This window comes from Plectropomus leopardus, chromosome 15, assembly GCF_008729295.1.
Source record: "Plectropomus leopardus isolate mb chromosome 15, YSFRI_Pleo_2.0, whole genome shotgun sequence".
NCBI classification, from domain to species: Eukaryota; Metazoa; Chordata; class Actinopteri; order Perciformes; family Serranidae; genus Plectropomus; species Plectropomus leopardus.
This window is the reverse complement of record NC_056477.1, coordinates 20,229,781-20,249,897: the sequence shown is the minus strand read 5'-3', so window position 1 is coordinate 20,249,897 and position 20,117 is coordinate 20,229,781. Positions and strand designations below refer to the sequence as shown.

Sequence of the window (20,117 nt, the reverse complement as noted above, 5' to 3'; positions counted from 1 at the left end):
AATAATAAGGACATATCATCAGCGACTCCATCATTATGGATTAAAGTTTGGCCTATTGTACAGTGGCACTGGTAGACTAAAAAAGGTTGCGTTCACTTTAATTAATCACGCGTTCAATGCGTCACGTGGTCAGCACGGTCGGCGTTTCAAACCAAACACACCCAACAGGTGCATGCTGGGTGTGACTAACATGCTAAACGCTAAAATGCTCATGGTGGACCTCCAGCGGTGCGGAGTGTGAACCCTTTCTGTTTGTTTGGAAACTCGGTGTGACAGAGGGACTGGGTGTGGGACTGGGACTGGATATACTGGGACAGAGTGGCTGAGGGAACTGGACACACCAGCCACACTTTGAGAGTGAACGAGCTGTGCACGAGACTTTTTACACAGGTGAGTAACGGTGAGTGTGTGTGTGTGTGTGTGTGTGTGTGTGTGCGCGTGTGCGTGTGTGCACGCTCCAAAAGTAGTTGTGTCTTTTGCTTTAATTTGTTGGTTTGTTTGTGGCTGCAGCTGTTGTGGAGTTTAAACATCTTCACGGTCTGTCATGGCGATTGTTTTATTCTAGTGTCGAGGTATTTAAATTGCGTCATCTAAAGAGGCATTTTTGTATGTTTCAGTTGTGTCTCTTTTTTGGTTAGTTCCGTCGTCCTTTAGTGAGGACGGAGCTTGTTGATGATCAGTTGTGTGCACAGTGCCGTGATTTCTATAGGAAGTTTGATTTGGCCGTAAGGGCTCCATGGTGTGATTTGTAAGACTTGAATTTGCGCATCTTTTGCAGCATCACGAGGAGTTTTACATTTGAGATTTGACTAAAAATATCAACAGCTTTTGGATGGATCGCCAGGAAATTTAGTGTCCACTTTCATGTCCCCCATCATGGTGAATTGTAGTAAATTTGTTGGACGTCTGACTTTTCTTATAGCGCCATCACCAGGTCAAAATATGTAGCCTACATAGGTTTATGACCAAATACCTACAGAACCAATGACATGGCCATCAGTTTCAAGTCTGTCCTACCTTGCATTTTGTGCTATTTAGTAAATGTTAACATGCTAAGTTAAAAATAATTTTCCATTTCGAAAGAAGCTTATCAAACAAGAAAAGCTCCACTGGAGTGGTTCAGCCCCTCTCGTACAATTTATTTGCCTGAAAATAAGTCTGTTTGAGCAGAAATAATTTCCTGTGTGCTTTTCACATTCTTACTAACCAGTCATGCAATTGAGTAAAAACAAAAGAGGATAACTCCACAGTATCACATAAAAAATATTTATCAAACTAATGGTAATTATCAGTTTATAGCATATTACAATAAAATGTTCAAATAAGCTATATAGGCCCAGTGATTCTCATATGGTGTCAGCAATACAACCTAAAGTTACTTTGGTTTACTGAAATACTTAAGCTTAATTTCTTATTTTTTTTAAATGTTTGGCAACGCAATAACGTGAACGTGACCAACTGAACCAAACAGGAAAGAGAGCAACAGGAAAACATGTAGCCTGCATTTAAATTATAGTAATTTCCATGAAGAATTTGAGATAGTGTCAAGAAAAGCTATAAAAGTGAAAAGATGAGTGAATATATATTAAAGAGATAATGTTAAATGTCATATTAAACTACAAGACTTGTGAAGTTTTTGGCTGGACCTGACTTCATGGCAATAAAATGAGAGCTTTTTATGTAAATTGAATAAAACCAAGGCAATGCTTGAAGCAAAAAAAAAAAAAAATCTGAATTCTTCCAGTGAATTTTTTTTTTTTTTTTTATCAAAACAATTGATGGAGCACACTCACCCACATGAGGTGGCACATTTAAATGCGTCTTCACACTACCACAATATTTGCAAACCCAACTATAACAGCTGGCATACGACAGCTGCTCTCAGGCTGAGCCATGTTGACATATTATGATCATGATCGTAACATGTATGAATACTTTGAGGACACTGACATCTGTTGCGCTGATCATATTCACTGCTCACAGAATGGCTCACTGAGAAACATTAGTAAAATGAAGATGCATAAACTGCCAATATAATAAACACGAATAGACTGAAGATACTAGCAGCATGTTAGACATTTGAGTTAACATGGAAAATGGGTTCTTAGATAATGGATAAGAGTCACACTTTCTCCCATAACATAACTGTATCTATGTATTTATGTGTGAGTGTGTACCATAGAGAGTCTATGGTGTGTACACCTGCAGCAGCATCTTACTCCCAGCATATCTGCTCTTGTAGTTCCCTCTGCCTCCACCGCAGGGCAGTCCAGCCACACTTTTGACTCCAGCAGCTGCTGTCAAATCCACAAGACTGTTGCAATTCATATTGACCAACCACGCCTCAAGGGTACTGCTGAGATTGGCTTGAGTCGATAGTGATAATAATTGCACTGTTTTATTGCTCTCTGCTGGGGTCTGTACTTTATTTAAAAATGCGAAAACTCTCTCCCCTTGCTTCTTGCTGCTTCCGCCTCTCTTTCCGTTCCTCTCTTTCTCCTGCTGCTCTCACCTATGACAGGCAGGTGTGAGAGTGTGAACAGACTGCCCTGGAGGGGGATAGGCAATGACCCCAAACCGTGAGTCTCCAGGCCCGTTCAGCCGGAGCCCCGCTCTGGGTGCTCACATCCTCAGACAGCCAAGAGAAACGGCCCCACGTCAGCCCTCATCAGCTTTATTTGAAAGGCTTCTTTCACCTTAATTAGGACGGGAGGGGAAGGTTTGCATAAACCTTAAGGGCTGACGGAGGGTCATTGGGTCAAGGTGCTGCTGAGGTGTAGGCGGGGGTGTCTGAAGTTTATCTTTTAGGGCTCATAGTTCAAGTCAGACTGTTCAACAGTGTTACGGTCATGATTCACATGAGTGGCAATGTTTGCGCACTGTGCAATTTCCCTTTCTCTGAGGTGTGAAATGTCATCCGCGCTTTGCATCACATGTTGTAGGACAATGTTTCTAATTTGATGGGAGGATTTGAAAGTGCAATCATGGCCAAAGCCCCCCGCTGAATTGGGAGCGTCTCTGGACAATAACACCAGCCGCTGTATTCCCTGTGTACTGAACTAAAACTGAAGGTCATCGCCATGGCAACTTTGCTGTTTAAATTGGAGTATGTTTAATCCCAATCCTCTGGCACCTGAAGACATTATCACCGCAAATCCCACCGTCAGTCATCAAAGGGATGAGCCAGCTGCCCTTTAAGGGAGGCTGTGCGAAGGCAGCGAGGCTGTAGAAAACTTGTGCCTACAGTGGTTTCTAAAGTAAAGCCGACAGGTTTCGCTTCTTGTGAATGCCACCGAATGTCTCGCACACTGACACATCCGTGATTATTTTTGGTGTGCGTGCAGATTTGTCTGTGTTTTCACTGTTATCAGAGAGGATTTATCAGTTGTGGAGTGTGTGCCCTGGAAAGATTGACGTCTTTCTGAGAAACTTGCCGGCTGTCACAAACCGTCACGCTTCCACATTTGTGATGAGAGATTGTCTGTTGTATTAAAAAAAATAATAATAATTTGCTTGGTGTATTGATTGCGTGGCCTGTTTGTCTGCAGCAGAACTGATTAGTCCGGTCAATACGAGAGGCAAAAAAGCATACTCAATTGTGTTTTTCAGTGATGATCAGTTTTTTGTTGTGCCCAGATCACCTCTGCGTAAATTAGGATGATGACATCAAGCAGATAGCTGTGGTGGGAGACTCCTCCCAAACAGGGAAATGAACTTATGAACCATTGGTGGAATCCAGGTCTGGCCCACATAAGCAAACCAGTTCATCTAGGACAGTCCCCCCCCTCCGCCTGGAGAAAAAGCAGTTTTCAGTTGTCCCAGAACGGGTCAGACTATCTTGGCAACACCGAGCTTTGGATGCAGTCCCTCAAATAACCAACAGCGGGAAAAAAAAAAAAAAAAAAAAAAAGGAATGAGTTGTGTGTCCAGAGCAACAATCTACCTTTAAATCATTGATCAGCTGCTCTCGGCTAAGTGACAGCCGTTATAACTGACGCGGACGGACACGCTGACCAGCGGTGGCAAAAACAAACAAACACATGCGAGCTAAAAAGAACACACTCTGCTCAACTTCAATTGCTTGTGCCATTGTGGGGAGGGAACAAAAGCGCTCGGGGGGGAGATGAGAGCGTGTGAGACGTTGGCTGTGTTTACAAGCGCCTGAGTCCTGGCTGGTCGGTCCAGGTTCACCAAGCGGTCACCGGTTCTGAGGTCTCCGGGTCTCGGGTCTTTTTGAAAAAGATCCGTGAAGCAGAATTAAAGTGATCTACCTCCGGAGTCCGGACGGAGGACTGTGAGGGCTTTTGGTCTGTCAAACAGGGAGGAGGAGAGAAACAGAGAGCGAGAGTGGGTGAGGGGGGGACCAAAGAGGGAGCCAGGGGGGAAAGAGGAGAAGAAGAATTATGTGTAATGAGTGTGTTCCCCTGCCTGAGCTACTTTGAAATGTGACTAAATAGCCCACCTTCTGTGAGGCCGGTCCCTGGCTTGAGGGCAGCGCGGAGCCCACCGAGAGAACCTGAAGCCGACCGGAAACACAGTGCATCGACTCCAAAAGGTGTGCAGCATATTTGGATATTTCTTTTATTAAACCTTGTCAAAAAATGTAGGAGAAAGTGATTAGAATGGGAGTAAAGTGTTTGAGATGAAAGAAAATTAAGCCCGTCTGTTCAATTTAATCCCTGCTACGTGAATTTCACAGTTTCTCCTGTTTTCGCCCTCCGTTTCTGCACTGATTAACTCGGTTAACCAGCTGAACCACTGGCTATTAAGATGTTTTAGCATAATTGCAGGATGTACACAGTATGATAATTATCTGAGCCTATTATTGCCTCCTTTTTAATTCAAAGAAAATCAGCAACACAAAGGACACTGTTGTGCAAACAAATTCCATGAGCAATCTTCCTTATAAACAACATATTTCAGTTGTCATGGCTGTTCATTAGTGGATGCTTTCCAAGTAAACATGCTTTGAGCCAATATACGGCATTAAGCATCTTCACCATATGTTCTCTGCAGTTTTCACCTCCTTCCCAGTCCCCTCTCTTGAGAAGACAGTGTTTGCACCATTTCTGTTTCAGCTATAGCTGCGGTAGGAGCTGTCTATTTATGCTATCCCCCACAGGATGCCATTATATAGAGAGGGGGCTCCTGTGATGAGCTTTTTGTAGAATTACCACAGTTCTGCTAATTCTGTGTGTCTTACAGGAGGAATAAGATCTGGGCGCTTAGTTTTAATGGTAAAATGCTTCATGAAAGACTTTAAATAGAGGGCCAAAAAGTATCATTGAAAGGGAAAAGGGGCTATACTGAGGTGGGAGTGCTGACTGTGTTGAATGAGTGTAGAGGGAAAGGAGGATAACAAAAGAGAGGAGTGGAAAGCAGACCTTGGAGCCAAAACCAAATCACATCAGTAACCGCTGCGCCCCGGGGTGAGGGCAGGCTCAGTCAGCCGTACCATGCAACTGGGATAATTAGTTTTGGAAAGGAATATCAACTGATATAATTGAGCATTCTCCGCTAATGAAGATCCTCTGTGTTGTCACTGGTGAGGCGCTAATTGACGGGAGAGGGATGGGGCGGGTGCAGGGAAGGGGGGCTGTGCAGGATATGATGGTGCAAGTGCTGCCCGCGCTGGCAAAAAAAAAAAAAAGAAAAGTTTTTCAGGTTCGTTGATCTCTATTAGACAGGTTTTATTTAGTAGTCGGTGACTCACTGTCTGCTTTCATTCTCACAAAGGCCTGTTAGTGTGTATGTGTGTGTGTGACGGACTCATTCACCACCGTTTGCTGTGCTCCTTCCAAAGGTTCGCTCAGAGATGAAAGAAAACTCTCCGCAGCGTTTAGACAGATAAGAGTGGTACAGAGGAGGTCGCAGGCTAAAAAAAATTTCACAGGAGTCCACAGGACGGGGGCGGAGGGAGTTTAGGGGTTGTGCAGGTCGTGTTGGGAGTTTCGATTGAGGGAAGCAGAGGGTCGAGGATTTGTGGAGGGAGGGCTGCGAGGAGGGGTCATGGTGGAATCAGTTGAGGGAATAATAGGAAAGCAAATTGGTTTTGACAAGTTTGGGGAGCTGGAAGTAATGCGGCCCTTTTAAAGAGGAGATGAGGGAATATCCAGCAAAACTATGAGATAATCAGGGGTACCATTCAGGAGCGGGGTGAGGGGAGGGACCTGAGCCAGAACTGCTGATGACCCTGAAAGGCCCGTGGAGCAGGGTCATGTGCGGCCTACAGGGGGCGACAGGTTGAAAGCGGAGTTTTGTGGAAAAGTGAAAGTTGTGTTGAATCTTTGAATCCTAAGCATATTGGTTTGTTTTCTTTCAAAAACGTGGAAAAACAAAAGCTTAAAAAAAAAAGCAAATAAAGAAAAGGAAAAAACTAAAACTAAACTAAAAATAGAAGAAAATAAACCAAACATAATTTGACATGTAACATCATTTTAAATATATAGTTGTAATGATTCTAAATATTTTTTTTGACACTTTTTCCCTTTTTTGGGGGATAATTTTCTAATAATTCTCTCCCCTTTTTTAAAACATATTTTTCTCTTACTAATTTTTTGCAATTTGTCGGACGTTTCCTTGCCAAGTTGGTCATTGCCTTTTCCCCCCAATTGTTTTGAAAGAAATCAAACCAATTTGCTCAATTTCAAAGGGCAAAATAGCTTGTGAAAGGCATCTGATTGCAGCACAAGAAAAACTTATGTCCATCCAGGTTTTAAAGGTTCAGGCTTCTAGAGAGTCTTGAAAACCTTTCAGGAAAAGATCTTTGTATTGATTAAATATATTTTCATGTCATGAATAAATCAAACAAAGGAAAGCTTGCCAAATGAATAATGCTTTTTATGAAGACTTCCTTGTTAACTCGGAGACGGACAGGCAGGCAGACGGATGGAGAGACAGAGAAGTAGACGTGCACAGTAACTCATAGACAAATATTCAGACAGACAGATGAACAGAAAGGCAGCAGGGCAGACAGACAATACTGATCCACTATCCACTGTCACACATCTCTGAAATCAGGCATCGTCCCCAACAGCAGGCCGCCTGCCAGATCAGCTCCACTGGCAGCTACACAGACCGCTCACAGCAGCCAGCATGGAGACGGACTGACGCAGAGCAACCAGCTAAGGTGTTTGAACACAAACAGAGGATTAACAGAGTTCTGGGCACGGAGGTGACGGTAAATAAAACACCAAACAGGCCCACTCCACAGGGCAGCAGGTCCAAACAGACAAATGATTTTACACTCATTTCAAATTAATGTTGGTGGGTAATGGAGTCATGGTTCAGATTTATGCCGTCCAGTTTGCTGGAGTTGATTAAATATGAATGCATCCAGTTTGGATTGTGCTTTTACAAAAAAGGAATATTGTACTTCCCCCCCAGGCGAAAAGGGAAAGGCAGAGGATGATCTTTTGTTGGGCTGAAATTGAAAATTCCTGAAGGTGTCAACATAGAAGTAAACGGTTGAGATAAAGTCAAATATTCTCCCCACGCCTGCTGACACCTGCATTGCTTGATCTCTCTTTTCAGATAACATCACATATATACAGCAAGAAAAACACACGCACACACAGATCTGATGCAAGAATGCTGCCTCAACCCTTCAACCCCTACGCATCTGATCCAGAATGCAATTTGTTGTTGTTGTCAACCTTGACAATTTCTGAATGCAAATAAAACACACACACACACACACACACACACTCTCCTCCTATGCAAGGACAGACACCCCCTAACATCCTGTTGCATCTTATCCAGATCTCAGCTGTCAAAAGTGTTTGTCTTAAGCATGGACCAGATTTTCATGGTCTGCTGCATCTCAGTAGTTCATACACTGTCAAATAAGTTAGAAATCAGAAACAATTAACGAAACAGTATTAAATTTATTTCATTCATTTGGGCTTTATCATTCATTTAGTGTGCTAAGCAGGTAAGAAGAAATGCAGGAACTTACTTGAAATGATATGACCCAGGTCAGCATCTCTGCCTGCTACTAACAGCTCAATATGTTATTATTTAGCTGCAGCAAAAAATATTATTGCTATTATTTTATTTCAAAGGAACCACTTGACATCGTCTGGGTGATTTGACTGCAGGTCAATTCTGAGAAACAAAATTATTATCTATGTATGGCGGTAGCTGGTGATAGCGGACTTTTTTTTGTGTGTGTTTTTTTTCCTTTTGTGAACAGTCTGTCTTCCCTCTGTGAATCCAGAACTCTTTGTGGGAGGTTTTACCCTCAGCAGCAGTTTGTTAAATTCGAGTTGTGGGGTGGAGAACTGGTCTGATGATCAGTTTGTGGTCAGATCGATGAGAGGGGCAGCTGCACCGTCAGGTTAGAGCCATCGCCGGGCAACAGGGTGCACGGTTTCCATCTTAGAGAAAAAAAAAAGGTTGGAAAAATGATAGAAAACACTAACATGAGAGTACTGTTGTTCTAAGAAGTAGAGTGTTCAATTTCTGTGTGAATTAATGAACAGTTAAGTTTCATTTTCACTGTGCCTCACGTTATGCTGCTCCGTCTGTACTAAGAATATACTCCCTGCTCTCCGAGAGTATGGTGCTCTGATTAATTGAATAGTTCACATATTCCAACACTCTAAATAAACAGTCATGCTTCAAAATATAAAGAAATTACATGGCGACAATTTTGATATTGTGACAGGCTGTCACAAATAAATCGACGTGTGGGAAACTCAGGTCTGCAGAGAAATCTTCAAGATTTGGGAGTGCAAAGTCTTTTTTTGTTCTTTTTTAAAGATTATTTTTGTAGCTTTTTTGCCTTTTAATAGACAGGACAGATGAAGCGTGAAAGGGAGGAGAGAGAGAGGGGATGACATGCAGCAAAGGGCCACGGGCTGGAATTGAACCCATGGCTGCTGCAGCGAAAACACAGCCTCTGTACACATTTTGAGTTTTATAGCTCCAGCAGCGCAGCAAAGTTCGCTACCAAATGAACCGTGGTTTTTCTCAACTTTTGCAACAATATTGATCTGAGATTTTATTTTCAACGATACAAAATAGGATCAGATATCATATGGTGCAATGACAGCTGCTCTCAACACTCAGGAGATAGTTGCTCCTCACTTTCGGGGCACCAGCCTCCTTCTCCATGTTTTCCATGTGACTCCATATCCCTTCACATTAGTGCAGTCCGCCGCAAAGTAGCTGCAAGAATCAGCACGCGGTCAACTGTGACAGGGGAAAAAAGAAGGGAAGAAAGAGGAAAATATTTAAGGCCTTGCTCCCTCTGTCAGCTTTCACCTCCTTTCCCTCCTTGTTCTTGTTTTCACAGCCCTTAATCCTGGCGGCTCCAACGCGGAGCGGTCACAGGTTTTGACAGCACACTGTAATGACCTAAGCTGTTCTCTGCAGGGGGTGAGGAGGGTAGCTGGGGTGGTTGGTTTGGGAGGGATGGAGGAATGTTTAATGAGAGGTTACTTGGCATTTATTTTTAGGTCTAATGCAGTATCTCATCTCGGCCACCAGGGGCTGAGCAGATGTACGAAACCTGTGTGGAAATAGTTTGTCCTGGGAGTACTATTGATAAATTAAACACTCCACCAGAGAGCACAAGAGCTGATGTTACACATAATAATGAGCTAATGCAAAGTCTACATTGATATAGTACATATTTAAATAACACTGTATTGTAACTGTGCAAATGACAGACTAAACAATACTTATTATTACATGAGTACTTTTATCAACTGTAATTTATGATAAACCTGATGAGTAACACAACAAATCAATAGATGATGAATGGATTTTATCTATCTATTGTTAGAAAACTGATAGAAACACTGCTCTGCAACATTGGTTTAAGTGTGTGTTAACTAATGTGTCAGCAAACAAATGCCAACTTCCATTCAGTAAACCATCGGCATCTTTGAGTCATGTATTTGGCCATTTTATGAGAATAAATCCAATATTCATTGACCTGTCAGCTCTAGTTTGATCTACCAACAGTTCAGTAGGAAAATGATGCACTATCTTCAATAGGCACCTGTTTGCTTCTCTGATGTTTCATATTGGGCAGGTACAATCAGTACAATCAACTTTTCTGAGCTTATTTCCGAAGAAATCGCTGGCAATTTTATAACAATTTTCAATAAGGGGTTTGTTATATAAGTGACACTCAACTATTATCTTTGTTTTGGATATAATACCAAACAATGAGTTAAAAGAGGCTGAAAACTTTATAGATCTGCAAAGTTGAAGGTTGGCATTGCGTGTTTCTGCAAACCATGGATATATTACGTTTGCATTTAATTTTGTAGCAGATATCTTGAAATCGTATGTTTTAACAACGCTTCAGTTAAAGCGTGGTTAGGTTTAGATGCAAAAAACACTGGCTTTGGTTAAGAAAATTCTGTTTTGGCTCAAAATACCCTGTTTTGCTGTTTTGGGGACATAATACTGTCTATAAATGCAGCAATGTTATGAACCAACCCCTTTCACTTAGCACTGTCTCCGCTGAATTACAGCAACAGGTCGCTACAAAACAACCATGTCACCGAAGAAAAAACTGCAATGACTCGATAAATCACAACGTCCGCAGAGGTCTGCTGCTTGCCAGGTGTCTTTCCTAAGTGACATGCCGTTCACCATCCCCTCCACCTTCCGATGAAAAATCAGTTCATAAGCTATTTAAGAAACTTTGATATTATTCATGTGAAATGAGCAAATGTAACATATTTGTGCTTTGCGGTACTGTGCAATACCAGCATTTTCTTCTGGTGTCTGGCTGGTAATTGTTAGTCGGTTTGGCAACCAACAAGCAATTGTTAGTATTTCTACAGGGGGCACTTGGTCAAAAGCAGAGTTTTTTTTTTTTTAGTTTATTTTATGTATGTGTCAGGAACCATATTAAACAACATCAATCTCACTCGCTACCTGTTGCTTTTAGAATTGATCTCATGGCATTATTAATTACTTACAAAGCCCCGCGAGGCCTCGATCCAAGTTACTTATCTGATCTCCTACTGCCCTGTGTCCCTTCCTGCACCCTGAGATCTTCGGATATGTTGCGTCTTGTTGTTCCAAGGTCCAGATTAATTCACAAAGGTGATAAAGCCTTTGCGGTCAGAGCTCTTAGACTTTGGCCGAGAAGAACCGAGACATTTGAGGAGATCAGGGCTGCAAACTCTCACTTTAAAAGAAAAGCTTTTTTAAAAAAGGCTTCATGGTGATTTCCTTTACGCTTTATAACTTTTTTTCTCTGTGCTTTCCTTTATGCTTAGCTTTGGCTCTTAGTTTGTCTAATTCTCTCTGTGCTTTAGTTATGCTCTGCATTGTGTTTGCAATGAAAAGCACTTTGTTAGTGATTTTTGAAAGGTACTTTATAAATAAAGTTTATTATTATAATTGTTAATATTAATAGTATTGACATTGTTGTTATTATTATTATTATTATTGTGAGGAAAAGAAATGTATTGTTCCAAATTTAGCTAATGTATGCCCTTGTAATGCCCTTGAGCACTTCAACATAACCACTAATGTAAAAATATAATAGAAACATTTGATGAATTTCCATCCTGTGAGGAAGACGGAATTTCCCATTGTTGTAGCCAAATTGACGTGAAACGTTTTGCCCATCATTTAAAATAGTGGAACTTTACGTTTTAACAGTGCTTTGGTTATCATGTGGTTAGATTTAGGCACAAAAACCCTCAGTTATGGTTTGGAAAAGATCATATTATGGGATGTTCATAAAAGAAGCACCAGTTGCTGTACAGAAGCAGGGTTGAAACAATCAACAGATAAAGGGAAAAGGAGTGCACAGTGTGATAGGTCTTGAGACATTTGCACACTTAAGATCAAGTTGTTCCAAAAAATTTTACAGTTTGTGTCTTCAGCATATGAAACACTAGATAACCGTGTCTTTGAAGAAACTGTCTGCTAAACTTATCAGGAGATGAATTTTGTTTGCTGCTCATTAAAATAGTTTTTAGTCATGAATAAATCAAATGTAGACACCCTGCCAAATAAGTAGTGTTTTTTTCTTTTTTACAAAGATGCTCACAGCAAATTTTGTTAACACAGACAGACGCAAAAGTTAAATTGAACTCCGTGTTAATATAAAAGTATTGTTGGGAGATTGAGTTTTCTGATTCTGGCAAAAGTTTATTAGTAATTTGTGTAAACACAGTGATAAAACATTCCTCTAATTTATAAAACAACCAGGTGAAACATGCATGAGATTCTTATTTATATGCAAATGCACCTGAAACCTAATAGCTGAAAATATACCTGTTAGTATTTGATGAACAAAATGACTCAGATACAGCTTTTTGTTAACATTTGTTTAATTGTGTATATTTGAGACCACCCCTCTTAGCTGGGAAGCCATTTTTAGGGGTCAATATCTTCAGACATATAACTCTTAGAGCTATGAAATTTAGTAGGACCGACGAAACTGTGCAACAGATCCAAATGATTGAGTGGCACAAGCTGAGATCATATTTTTAGTAGTGCAAAAAGTGCAAAATGGGTGATTTGGGGTGTTGTTCCAGGCATTCCCCCAAAGTATAGCCCATGAATATGGGTATAAACATTAACAGAATCCGATATATGGAAAGTATATGACACAGGTCCATGGAAATTTGTGTGAAAAGGGGTCTATTTGTGGCCATTCTGAATGTGTAAATTTGCAGGTGTCTTCCATGTTGTCTTCATGTTTCAAATGAACTACGTAGCTATGGTAATAGCGGTTTCTTGAATCTATTTGCCTTGTTGTTGTTACATGAACCTAACTGTAAAGTGAAATTAGTTGGTAAATTAGTTTAAACTATCCAACAAAAAAGGGAGACGTTAGCTGAGCTGCAACATGAAAACGCCTCTAACAGGTTAGGGCTGTGAACATGTAAGAAGCAATTTTCTCCTTCTCAAATGCAAGGCGAGGATGTGAATGTCGCTGGCAACCCTGACAACCCAATAGGAGCATGATGAACTTGATGCCCTGCCGCCCCCCCACAAAAAAAAAAAAATTGCATTAACCGTATTTAAAGAATAAGAGAACCCAATTCACAAACCATGTAAGAACATTTAATTATATCACAGGTTATATAGGGTAAAATGCTGCTGTTAGGTGGTTTTGAAAAATGCTGCACTTCTGGCCACACTTCAATCACTGATGTGACAGCAGGTGTTTTTCGATCAGCTGTAATTGCAAAGCACCTGCTGCGACGTGTGGCTAGACAAAGAGCACGTTTAAAACAGAAAGCCGTACAGTTTTTTGCTCTGTGAAATTTAATGTTGTTGTAATGTCCAGGTGTGGGTATTTTTTTCTCCATGTGACACCAGTGTTACTGTGTGTTGAAACAGGAGTAAAGTGGACAAAATACAATAAATCCAAAGCTGCACATGTACAAGCAATTTACATAAAGCAAAATAAACATATCCAAAAAATGCATTCTGTGCAGTTGAGACCTACATCAACAATTTACCTCACAATGAGTACTTTTAGTTTTGAGGTATAAGTACACTTAAAGCAGCTCATTCAATATTTTTATATTAGCAATGGGTCAGATGAATTGATGTGATGCAAAAGAAGACATGAAGATGCGGTACAAAATCCATGAAGAATTAGCACCTACCTCGGCATTTCTGCCCACTGCACTCTCTCTGTGCAACAACAAACACATTTAGCAACTAGCTGGTCAATATAGTGTAGTGGAGCCAGAGCCACGTATTTCCTTCAGGATTTGGTGGGAACTAAAACAGAGCGAAAAAGAGAGAGATAAATGGACTTTATCATTATCACCAGAAAAATGGACTCCATACAAACGATAATGTTGCACCATGAGTGGATGTGCAAATAAGCCATATCAGTTTTATAAGGTGATAATATGTCAATGGGGGACGAAAGGATGGGTATATGATGGGCTAAGCTTGGGTGATTTACCAAAGAATTGGTAGTTACCAAAGAATTAAAACATTTTGATGGTACAATTGTCAATACTGTCAAAAACAGACACCCTTCTATTAAATTCAGACTAAGGTAAGGAATGATTGTTCGAAGTGGGGATAACGTCACAGGGCTGTAAGCAGCTGGCCAGCACTGACAGAGAGGCTGTGGGGAAAAACGACATAATTTCACATTTAACTTGACTTAACTGAATTAAGGGTTTATTGCAGAGATAGGGATTATTCGAACAATAGACTAAGTAGAAGACTAACAAGACTAACCAAGACTGTTTTGGTGAAGATGTGTTTTAACATGAATTAACAAGGCAGTTAAGCTGGTTGTTTTGTGAAAGAGAGAAAGTTGAATTCAGAAGGTGCACGGTTGTATTTCTCTGTTTAATAAGGAAAAATAGGCATAAGGACATAGCTTTTTTGACATTTTGTGATTTTGTATCTTTCTTTATCTAACTGAAAAAGAGCTTGCGTAACATAGGGGTTGTTCCCCTGTTGGTCAGGGGTTGCTCTTCACACGAATACCATCAAATTCCATATACCCCAGTGAAATATCAGATATTAAGGTGTAAAAAACATATACAGTCCAAGACTAGTGTATCTAATCACCACCACCCAGAGTGGTGGTGATTAGCTAGCTAGTGGGATACAGACACATCGCATGCACTAACGTGCACACACTGCCAGACCGTCTAGCAGAACAAAGAACAGAGAAGCTCAGATTACAACAAACACAGAGGGGGTGTAACTTCATTCCCTGCTCAGGATGCCATTACTCTACTATATCTTGCTGTATACAGAACCTTTAATGCAGGTTGAATGTAAATTTCTTTAAGTACTTTGACTTCAAAACTTAAATGGTAGTATTTTTCAGTTAAAACCTTGACGAAAAATTGTTTCACCCCGGAAAGCTTATTTGCCCAATTTCCCAGTCTCTCTGCTGCTGTTGTTTTTAGATTATGCATTCACTTTGTGCAGTTTCTCTGGAAGATTGAAATTCTCCCGTAAGCTTTGAGGCAACCTGTGACCCTCCACTGATGGTCAAACATGATGATCAAGGTAAAATAAATTGAGGTGAAATTTAGCAAACTGCAAAGCAGCAATTTGTGCAGTCTAGTCACATAATTTTGCCAACTGACCCAACAACAAAAGTCCTGAGAACTGAGCCAATAAGTGGTGACGTTTGATGCATATTTCATACAAGGGCTAAAAGTTCTAAATGAAAAAAATACATCACACCCAAACTCCTGAGTGCTGAACAAATATTCCAATATTGAAATTTAGCTAGTGTTGTTCACCTTAGGAAGATTTGTTCTTCACTGCTGTTAGTGTAATTGCTTTCTGCCCCACAGCCCCACTGAAATAAAACGTCCAAGGTAATACAGCTTGCTTTTCTTCCATAGTACGCTCGTGTGAAGGCACCATGACTCAGCCCCAGACTGATGCATTTTTGCATTATTTCATCTTGTAGGAAAAAACCCCACAAAAAAACCCCAATAGAATCTTTATCAGGTCTGAATTACTCTGTTGTGTTTATCATTTTCATTCTACCTTCTGTTCCTCTACCCCCTCCTCTGTTTCACAAACCCCAGCTCATTAGTTTCCATCCCTCCACAGGATGACTGGCTGTCTCACCTCCTTATTATTAAGCCCCTATCTTACACGCCTATGCAAACTATAGCTCTCTGTGGGCCTGATGTTGAAATTATAAAGACCTATTCCCTCGGGGCTGAAACCAGTCAAGTCCCAATATAAGATAGAGAATGTCAGACTTAACCCCGTCCCCTCTTATATACCAATCAAGTAGATAAATAAAGGTTTAATTAAGAAATGCACCTCAATGGGGTTATGGGGCTCGGGGCTGGTGACTGAACGGGGGAGGGGGATATGAAGGGCACACGAGGCAATACTTAACCTATGGAGTAAAGCACAATAAAAGGATATTTATTAAATATCTGCAAGCCCACAGGCTATTGAACAACAAAGACCACATAGGCAGCTCATGATGGAAGAAACACCATTAAAAAGAGAAAACCATCACAGCTTAGTGATTATAAAAATATATTAAATAATCAATTCAATTATTTTGCATTTTATCACCTCTTTCAAAGAGCAGAGCACATATTATAGGTGAGGCATCAAGATTAATTGCTGTGGAAATGAATTTGGAGAGTAATTCTCATCATATACAAAATTAAATTTTTTTTTTTTTTTTTTTGCTTTATCAGGATGAGTCAGAGTAGCAATGTTTGTTGTGTGGATGTCCTCTCTCCGCCGCTGCTACAACTCTGTGGGCAGAAAGACAGAATCCAATCTGTTATAAGCTTGCTATTAATTTTGGTGATTTGAAATGCCTGGATTAAATGACTCAGTCAGTCATGCACATTTAATGATAAAATATAGAAAAGCATGCAAACTAAAAAAAAAAAACCATGTAAGAAACAAATCACCAGTGTGTTATAAATACTTAACATCCAGCTGCTGTTAAACCAACTATAGATGGTTGTTACAAATAAACCACTTTATCATAAATTTAGTGAAGTTAGATAGTTTGCATGTTTACTGTTGCTTTCTGCTGAGACAATCCTCTGCAAAACATTGTCCTCTAAACTTACTTGGAATCATGCGATCAAACCTACATGAAACTTCTTCTCTCCACAAAACGGTTTCAAGGTTATCTGACAGATTTTATTTATTCTTTTTTTTTCCGTCTCCGTAAAGGTTAGCATGGCAACCATCTTATCAAAACTTAATGGCAGACTTTGCCAACCTCTTTCTCAACCGTTTTACAGTACTTTCCATAAGTAGAGGCTTTCTGCTCTAATGCGCTCTGTGATTATAGTGCCTGCGCAGCTGAAAAGATGCAGTTCTTCTCTACTGATTTAACTATTGTCTACAGCTATTTGAATTGCAACAGAAAAAAGTGGTTTTCTAAGTACTGTGTCCTTCTTTTCCTCCTAGGAAACTTAGAATAAGTAGGACATGCATGTCAGACGTCTGAGCCGTTATGGATCTATCTATGTAGCCAAGGTGAGAATAACTTCCTTCTTCCATCATCACACATCCAACCGTACCCGCCTATTTCCAATCTGGTGGCTATTGGAAAATATACCCTGAGCGAGGCGACAACACAAGCGAAATGGTGAAGTCTTGCTCACAAATACACTCACACCTTTTCCACCACCTATGTGTGTGTCTCGTTCTCTCTCCCTCCATATCTCCAGCACACACACACACACCACCGTGCAGTCAGTAACTAAAATGAGTATTGTGTGGTCAGATCCCACTGCTGTGTGTCACGCAGTTTATGGGCCTGCTAGCTTTTAAGTGGCCTTTTAAGATGTTCTGCTGAGCCATTAGTAGCACTTCACCATTAAACTACATCATTTAGGGAGCTGAATCGCTGAGCTGTGCCCTGAAAGACTGGGGTTACTAGTCGGACTAAAAGTAGGTCTGTCCTTTCTGAAGTGTGCCTCTTCATGCACTCTCGTCTGCATGTGTTGTGTGTCCAAGCCTGTGAGTGTGCAAGCGAGTAGCAGATACAAAGGGATATTTTTTATTTATATATTTAAGAGTAGAGGAAGTGAACAAATGGCCCGGCTGCTCTTTGCCTGAGGTAACTGTGGACCTCCATATGTAGCATGCCCATCTCCTGGCCCCATATCATCTCCACGAGTGGGCCTCTCGGGTCCAACTGACCCACCTCCATCCTCCATTCTCTGTCCCTCCATCTCCGTCCAAAGCCACACTACGAGAAGTACACTCCCGCCCGAGGCCACGGCTGACTTTCTCTGCAGTTTTCCATGATACAGCATGCAGCTCAGACAAGCCCTCTCCTCCGTCCCCTCAGAGAGGGGAGCGTGCTAAGGTTGACCGATTTAACAGCTGCTGGGTAATACACAGAAAGTCATTTGTTAAAATCTAATTGATCGCTCCATTTCCACCTCTACACTCACTGGATGTTCTCTCCGCTGTATGAGCGTGGCTGAACAACAGATGCTGTCTGTCCTGTGGAGGCAGGAAAAAAAAGAGCATAGAAGTGGTAGGGAAGCACGATGAGATGAGACGAGATTCTGTGTACATTGTAATCCTGTGTGGCCCCATTGCAGCCCGAGCCCACAAGTATGAACTCGTTTTATGAAGGCAATAATATAGCTGAAGTTGAACAGCTTGCAACAAAAGGCTTGTAGAACCAAGTCAATATTGAAAAGAATAGAAATAAAACAACAGAAACAGGAGATTTCACTTACTTCTGGAGTTCGCTTTTCTCCCCACAGTCTGATATTTCTTACCATTTCATACCACTTGAGTTTCACGTACCAGACAGTCCTCTTGCTCTATACGCTGAGTTGAAGGGCCCTGTTCTTAAGGGACTGAACTTGTTAACCCTTCCCAGAGAGACTTTTTTTCCCTTTTTCATTTTCACCTCTTTGCTTGGACCATGCTCTTTTACCTTGAGGCATTATCTGGAGATGCAACCTGCAGCTGAGTTCTCATTCCCTGTATCACATGTATGTACCAACAGCTACATCAGCCCCCGGCCCTCTGGACCCGTGAGGTGCAACTCAGGCTAACCTGAGCCGGACTGACCATGTGACAACAAGACAAGGGCTGTGCCTGTGGTCTGTGCACCTCCAGAGCCATGTGAAACACAATCATTTCGCATCAAAGCAATCAGCCACCGGCCCCAGGCACAATTCTCACCCGCTGAGCATCGAGACGACGAACGCTATCTAAACACCATCGCAACCCAGCCCGCCTCCGTCTCTCACCTCTCTCCAGCCTGTCACTGCGACCTCAGTCAACATATACCCCCATACACCTACTTATTATCATCAGCGGTGGCCTGCACATGTTGAGTACCTGCCGACCATGCACACTCAGAAGGAGGCTCTTGCTCCATGTACATTAGTGGCAGAGAGCAAGTAGCTAATTATAAAACCACTCTGGGTGCCTGGTTGTTCCTCGGCATTGCTGCTGTGCTGCTCCATGCAGAGTGGGGAAAATGAGCCTGTCAACTCAGTCCCAAGTTGCTGTGATGAGTGCAAATGAGGTAAGGCCCTGGAAGCCTCTTGGGGGAGCTCCGTGAGGAGAGGTGGCGCTTGAGGGTGTGTATAACACACACATAGATAGGACTGAACCGCATAGTTCGAAGCTTATTGACATTGACATTCGAAATCAACGTTTGAATGCTGCACAGGTTTTTTTCTTATGCATGTCTTTTCATTCTGTTTAAGGGAGGTATTTCTGCACAGTTTTTGTTCAGACAGTACAAGACTTATCCACGATGGCGCCACAACAGAAGCTCTCAATTGACTTGTAATGGTACACAAAAGAGCTCCTACTCGGAACAAATCTTACTGGCACACGCCCAAAGTCCGGGCCTGCTGTGATGGATCAACCTCTGGTAAGCAGGTTAGGTAGCTGTGGTTTCCTCCTGGTTGTTTGTGTAGGTGGAGATAAACAGAGGTGATATTATCTGCTGTCCCTGTTTGCAAGTCAGCTCCATGCTAAAAACAAGCCAGTTATGCTCGCAGCAGATCCATTTGCAGCAGCCAGCACCATAAATTACATTTGATTCATTAAGAAAGTTGATTTAATTAAAAAAAAAAAAGACAAACTTATTTAATCAGATGAATCACTTCATTCAATATGGGGAAGTTATTGTTGAGGATTTTTTTAAAATCTTCTTTTCAGGTGAAGACCAGGCCGCCAGGAAAGCTTCAAAGCCTTGCAGCCAATGTTTCAGTGAAAAAAATCCCCTGCAGCCCAAAAAGGATTTTCCCCAGAGGCCACCGTTGTAAAAAAGATATCTGTAAAACTCTTGCCAGGACACCTCGAACTGCAAACAAGGTAATTCATGACTTTCTGTTACAAATTTTTGATACATGGAAGTTTTGTATTTCTAAAACTTTCCTGGAGTTGGGAAAAGGGGTTTAAAAATTAAGATGTCATCACAATGTAAGTCTACGCGTCGAGCGGGAGCTCCTGGGTGGGGCCAGTAGGAGAAACACGGCTGTGCATATTCAGTGAGTTGCTTACCATGAAACAAACCCAGAAGCTATAAACTCTATTTGGTGTATGTGCCAGGTTCGCAGTTCCATTTGAATGAATAGGTGCCATGTTGGCATCCGGTATCTAGTTATTATAATAAATCTATGGTGATGACTTTAAAAAAAATATATGTAGACAGA

The 20,117-nt window shown here is 41.4% G+C and overlaps 1 long non-coding RNA gene across 1 annotated transcript; it reads left to right on the top strand.

The window, feature by feature from the left end:
* Positions 1–209: 209 nt before the first annotated feature.
* On the top strand, positions 210–19,764 carry LOC121954276. Its single transcript, XR_006106559.1, has 3 exons — positions 210–390; positions 19,190–19,330; positions 19,621–19,764. It is a non-coding gene; the product is annotated as an uncharacterized LOC121954276 (long non-coding RNA).
* Positions 19,765–20,117: the final 353 nt, after the last annotated feature.